This window comes from Aedes aegypti, unplaced genomic scaffold, assembly GCF_002204515.2.
Source record: "Aedes aegypti strain LVP_AGWG unplaced genomic scaffold, AaegL5.0 Primary Assembly AGWG_AaegL5_hic_scaff_552_PBJ_arrow, whole genome shotgun sequence".
Classification (NCBI taxonomy): Eukaryota; Metazoa; Arthropoda; class Insecta; order Diptera; family Culicidae; genus Aedes; species Aedes aegypti.
This window is the reverse complement of record NW_018736228.1, coordinates 1-6,444: the sequence shown is the minus strand read 5'-3', so window position 1 is coordinate 6,444 and position 6,444 is coordinate 1. Positions and strand designations below refer to the sequence as shown.

General features: G+C 39.3%; 1 long non-coding RNA gene across 1 annotated transcript; it reads left to right on the top strand.

Moving 5' to 3' along the window:
* The first annotated feature begins 898 nt into the window (after positions 1-898).
* On the top strand, positions 899-2,242 carry LOC110681188. Its single transcript, XR_002503118.1, has 2 exons — positions 899-1,038; positions 2,147-2,242. It is a non-coding gene; the product is annotated as an uncharacterized LOC110681188 (long non-coding RNA).
* The last annotated feature ends 4,202 nt before the right edge of the window (positions 2,243-6,444 follow it).

Below are 6,444 nucleotides of genomic sequence, written 5' to 3'. Positions count from 1 at the left end.
TGGGTTGCCTCCGAGGCCGACCCTTCCCTCCTATTCGTCTTTCGGCATGTTGTTTCGACCACAGAGATTTTCCAACCGGTGCATAGTGGGAAAATGGGAAAATGGACCATCCATATTCTATGAAAAAAAGGCAACAAATCGAATGATGACTATGTTCTTTTATAGAGAGTGTAGAAATGTCCATTTTGCAATAATTTTACCTGAGACAAGAACAGTTATAACCACAGACAAAATATACGTTTTTAACAGTCGATTCAAAATATGGTAAGTTGTCAATCCGCCACCCGCAGCGCTCGCATCGGTTTGGTTCTCGTAAAGACGCAGTTAATCAGCATTTGACTTTTCTTATGTTCAAAACAGTAGTGCTCAAGCTTATAGGGTGAAATGGGGCCAAGCAGACTCTTTCACTCATTAACACTAAATGAAGTGTGCTTTATTCCTATTCGAGATCCTATTATCCAGATTCACCTATACTTGGAAAAAATTTATTTAGGTAGTTGCAATCAGTTACAAGTTACAACTGTTCTTTATGCCAGGAAAATAGCATGTTTACGGAAAAATGGGCCAAATGAGCTCATTCAGTTATCGGAACCGGGTAAGATGTAGTCCATTGTTTTCCCAAAGATGATTTAATGGCAGGAAAAAATTGAACTTCCGCTATCAGTTTTAAATATTCATGAATATCACGAATATCAATTTTTAATGGCAAATTGGGAAAACATTGCTCTTTTAGTCAATGAATATAAATGAAGTGTATTCCTGCTTATTGCCCAGATAAGAAGGATTGTGGGATCCGCTATCAGCCGCATGAATCATGTTGCCATTTTGGGTCCAAATTTTCCCACTGTGGCTATGGCGTATGATGCTGGTGCTATAGAATGTGTGAGACACAGTTTTCCTCCCGGTCGGTTCAGTCGCATTTCAGACGTTCCATCAACTGCGCTCTGCCAAGTTCCGCATTACGTCGTCTTCCGCGCGGAAAATCTGTTCTTCTGGCGACCACCGCGAACGTTCCATAGGGATATGACGCGCGAACAAGTAAGCGATTCGATTACGAGGATTCACCCTATCGATGGTGCATTTCCATGACGACCTGCGATTTGACGTTTCATGAGTGGTGGCGCTAGTGTAGTAGCGCTATGTGACTTTGATTTTTGTGTAGTAATTGCTTGGTTTCGTTTTTTTTTGGGTGATCGTGTTAATATGCTAATGAGCAGTGATTGATCGCAGATCATTATTCATCGGTGAGCGGGTTTTTTTTTCGGTGAGGCGATGAGCCGACGAGCTAATGGAGATGAAGGCTCCGCCCCTTGCAAATAAGAGTAATCCACACAATTAATTGCGTCTTCACGTGTCATTATCGAATTTGATCCGTGATCGTTCGATCAGCAGTTCGGAATGTATAATCACCGACGCAAATAATGCTAGAGAAGGTTTTTTGTTTCTGTTTCAGCTTGGAAACCACGGAGACCTCGGTCTCTGTTGTGATTGTGAAGTGCTTCGAAATTCTAATTTTACCCGGAGATAGAAGGAAAACATTTTTCGAGAGAAACATACGGGCGGCCGGTTTTTCCTCTTTCGGTCGTCTGGCCAGCCGGTTTTGTGATTGATGTGAAAATTCTAACGTCATCGAGTGATTTCCTGGCTTTGGTGCATGACGTTGACCATATGGTTTCAGGCTGCCGGTTTGCTTCAGTGTGTAATTGAAATTTTATCGTCGCATTAATTGAAACTAGCCGAAATATTGTAATTCCGTTAGTCCTTGAAGATCATCAAGATCACGTCGAGTGGTTGTCGATGTTTACTGTGTTCTAATTTGAAGTGAAGTTCCATCAAGTGGATTCTACGCGGGTTTATTTTTACACTGAAGAAAATCCTACACTCAATCCCTTGGCAATTGCGTTGATGCTTTTCCTGCATTCCTCGATGCGAAATGGAGGTGCATCAGTGTTCCCCGTGGGCCCGTAAACGTCAAATGAAAGTGAAGTGAGTGCATTATAGCGAAGAAAAAGAAAGAAAAAAGGAAGATATTCGGGTGTTAACGATCGTGCACGCGCGTCGAGTGATTTATGCGCAGTGGAAATGTGAGTCTTGCGCTGCCGGTTTGTAATTATTGCTGTTTGTTGTTGTTATTTATTCTCGAAAGAAGTCGCTCCGGAAAGTGAAATCAAGAAGAAGTCGGAAAAACTGTGCATCAATCATCGCGGGTGCTGTGAAGTGTTAGCGATCGTGTATTTGTGAATTGTGGGGCTCGAGAAAACGAGTCCATTCATTCGTGTTTTTTTTTTATTCTCGGAGCAGAGCGGAGGTTTCATGTCAAGGAGTATTAGCCAGACATGTAAGTATGAAGGGATGATCATTCTTGAAACCATGTATAATTAGTCTTGTTTTCAGCTTTGTTGAGCTATTTTAATATCGCTGCTGATCCCAAGTGGCAGTTTGAAGACTTTAGTTTGTAAGTTATTGCGGTCAAACAAGAAAAACTTTTTATTGTAAAACGGTGGAAAATTGTAAATGTGGAAGATATTAAACTGCAAGTCCAATAAGTGCACAAAATTAATTACTATCTCCAATGATCTTGAAGAAAAAACATAGCATAAAAAGAATGGAATGTGCTCACCAATTTCAGTGAAGTCTTGTTAGTCGCATGTTAAACATAAATTTATGGACATATACTTTTGTTTATCATTGTCGCATATAGCTTGGCGACAGGTGTATTTCAGGCCTAAGGGTTCACATCATATGACCCTACAGAACACGGCTGTATAAAACCACACCTTTGATTAGAATAAATACTATCTTGGGCCAAAGTTGTTATTACCCGCATAGGCCTGAGTTGAAGAAAAAATACTAAAACTCTCACCGTTCAGCGAATAATTAACGAATTTCAATTATTGTTTGTCAGTATACTGGCACACATATCTAGTTTCTAAAAGTGACCAAAGGATCTCAGGGATGTTCCTGTGGCCGGAGTTATACCGGTGGGTCGCTGGGTCAGGTCGGGGTGAAAAGGGTGGTGTGCTTTTGTGCCCCTGGAGATAGGCAAATTTAAAGTCACATATTTTGCAGAAACGGCTATACTGTGTCCACTTTATCACGGAATTGTAAGAAAAACGCATCAGCGTATACATTTTGAGAAACGATTGAATTGCATAACCATGTGTACTGCATTTGATTAACCCTAACAATCACCATTTCGGGTCCCCGAAACGCCTCAAGTTTTTGATTAAGTGGCCAATTTGTATCTAAACATCTGTGTCAAGCTCATGGGAACACATTTTAGTGAACTATTTATTGGAAGTACACGAAGACAATTCCAACTCCAGGAAAGCTTACTATAGCGTTAGCGTTAGCGTGAGCGTAGTTACGGTTGGATACTAGCTATATTCAGGTTTTTTCTTTGATAGCTCATCTAGATTGCTTTCAGGAATAAGGCTTGGGAGTTAATCTTTATCCAATCTTAAACAAGAGTACCAAATCCATGAATACTGCTATTCCCGGCCACGCCCATCTTTACAGTAATTTGGGTTAGGGAAAGGAAATGTTGATGTAACGCTTACTTAATGAGAGGCCACCGACTCAGTGACACCCTCATAAGTGCTACGGAGTTGGAGGTTGGGAGGGGTTTCAGGTTATGATTCGCCTCAGAAGCTAGCGATAGACACAGATCATTGGATGTTTGATTGCTTTTAATTTAATCTCTTGAATGCCGACAATCAAGAGAAACAATATGTTATTTACAGTATGAAGAATGTTGTTTCGCGTAAAAAAAATGATTAGATAAATGTTCAACGGTAATAGTTTTCTGCTTTTTTACCAGTAAAAACAGAATCGATACCTCAAGGGTGATCGAATTAAAAAAAAAAAAAAACAAAAAAAGAACAATCGACCGACCGAAACGTGCGAACTGAAAAAGCCGCATACCGAAAACATAATTTAGGCACGAATAACGTGTGGCAAATTCCACGACATGCGACGGACTACAACGGGTAAATCATCGCACTCTGAATAAGCAAAAAGAAAAACTTTCGTTTACAAAGCATAGTTTGCTCCGTATCATCTGATGGCCAAACAAGCCTACACGAGAACCGAAGAAACATAGAGCCCAACTCCAGGAAAGCTTATTATAAGCACAAATAAAACAAGCTAGTCCATTCTTTGCAGACAGCTACTGATCGATAACTCAACTAGCAACTGCTGTTCCTTTCATGCAATCCTACAATGTATCTACAGTTCATACATTTCCACTAAGCGCAGCATAGCATACTTACCTCTAAACACTACCACCGACGATGCCCGTACCTACGGCTGCGACACTACAATCCCAACACTCCTCCTCCTAAGTGTCGTCATCCGGATTGCTTCTTCAGTCGCCACGTCCAGGTCCGCAAAGCTCTTGTAGGTTCCACATCCTTGTTCACCACAAAGGTCGTCCGGGTCCTAACGGATCACGAAGCTCATCGAGGTTCTACCTTCCCCAAATTTTGCAATTTGCGGACGTTTTTGTGGGATATTTTGATGAAAATGATTTTTTCCACTGGCGCAATTGAATTTGCTGCCACCGAATATCAGTAGGTGGATGAGAATCAGTGTAGAAAAAGTAATTGAAAACTGAATGCACGCTCTATGGGATTCGTGTGTGTATTGTCAAAGCCGCATTCACACAAAGAAAAAAACAACGGTGACGAATCCTACTGAGGGTCGGCGTTGTTGATTGTATATTGAAATATGCAGACACTGCTGTGAAGTGCTGTTTGAACATATTATTGGTACTTTAATATGGCCCTGAAGTATTGTTCATATGCTACCATAAATGCTAGAAATAGTCGTATTCTTCTGGGAGGTTCTAGGTTGGTTTTGAGCTCTAAACTATCTCAGCTTTTGAATTAATTTCCAAATTTTATACAAGATCAACCTTATTCGTTGAACCTTTTAAATACTGTTGAACTAATATGGAACTTCAGAATAGACCAATCCGATTGCCTGCAGCTGAGGGTCGTGGGTTCGAATCCCACCAGTCGAGGATCTTTTCGGGTTGGAAAATTTCTCGACTTCCCAGGGCATAGAGTATCTTCGTACCTGCCACACGATATACACATGCAAAAATGGTCATTGGCATAGTAAGCTCTCAGTGAATAACTGTGGAAGTGCTCATAAGAACACTAAGCTGAGAAGCAGGCTTTGCCCCAGTGGGGACGTAACGCCAGAAAGAAGAAGAAGAAGATTTTGAAAAAAAAAAAAATTGTTTGCTGTCAGAACTGTCATAACATTGCTTTTGTTTGTTGTGAGAAACCAAACATAAACAGAATTGCATTCACTTGATTGGACTGTCGTTGACAGAAAATTCATCTGACGTCAAACAAACATCGATATGTTTTTATTCTGAGGAAATTAACTTATGTAAGACTGATTGTGGGTTGGTATTCGTGGCAGTTTGCTTGTTGACCTATAGGTATACTATATATAGTAAACGTTATCGTAAACATTTTGATAGTCCAGTTCCCAGCAGGCCTTGGAGCGGGGGTTTGGGTGATGCCCTTGGACCGATGGGAACTAATTTTACTACGGAATTATTCTTGTGTATGATTTTTTCAAAGATTGTCCTCAACCTTCATATTTACAAAATGAAATCTATCATAACGTATAGATTTCCCGGAAAAATATCCACTAAACTTCCAGCTTTCTGAAAAAGATCTTACTAGAAATTATTCGAATATGTATTCAACAGTCCGCATTAAATTTTGTGAGGAATCTTTTATGCAACTATTTGTCAGCCGTGGCAGTTGACGATTTAAAATAGATAAGTGAAATGCAAACATATTGCACTTGATGATAAAAAAAACGTTGGAGCTAAAGTGAAAAGTAAAAATGTTGATTTCAGCAATAGAATAAATGAATGAGCCAGAATGAGACATTGGTTTTGGTTTTTGCCGTGGAAAAGGGGATTATTTGATTTTTATAATTACATAGTCTTTTTCTAAATATTTTAAATTAACAGGTTTTCTAGTGTGTCAAGTCCTTTTTCTAAAGAAATTATTATGCATCTGAATCGCCTGTGCGTCTCATTTCCTGCATACAACTATTTTACGCTATTCTGATCTGCAAATTCAAATAATTACCCCTAGCAAAAGTTCGTTATCAATATGGAAGCAAGAGAAAATATTACAAATGGGAAATATAAAATTTCTTTAGTGGAAAATTACATACACTGTCATCTAATTGTCTACTTTGCTTGAAATGGAGATAAAAATAACAATTTATTTTAACATTTAGTTTTGTAGACACTACCAAATTCACTCATAGGTAGTTCAGCATGTGATAAACCTTGTTATAAAGCAGTTCCTTTTAACGGTAAGCTTTAAAATATGTCTTAATTTGCCACCAAGACTTTGCTTAGTAAGTAATATAAATAGAAATTTCCTTTTCACGTATTGCTTATCTTAA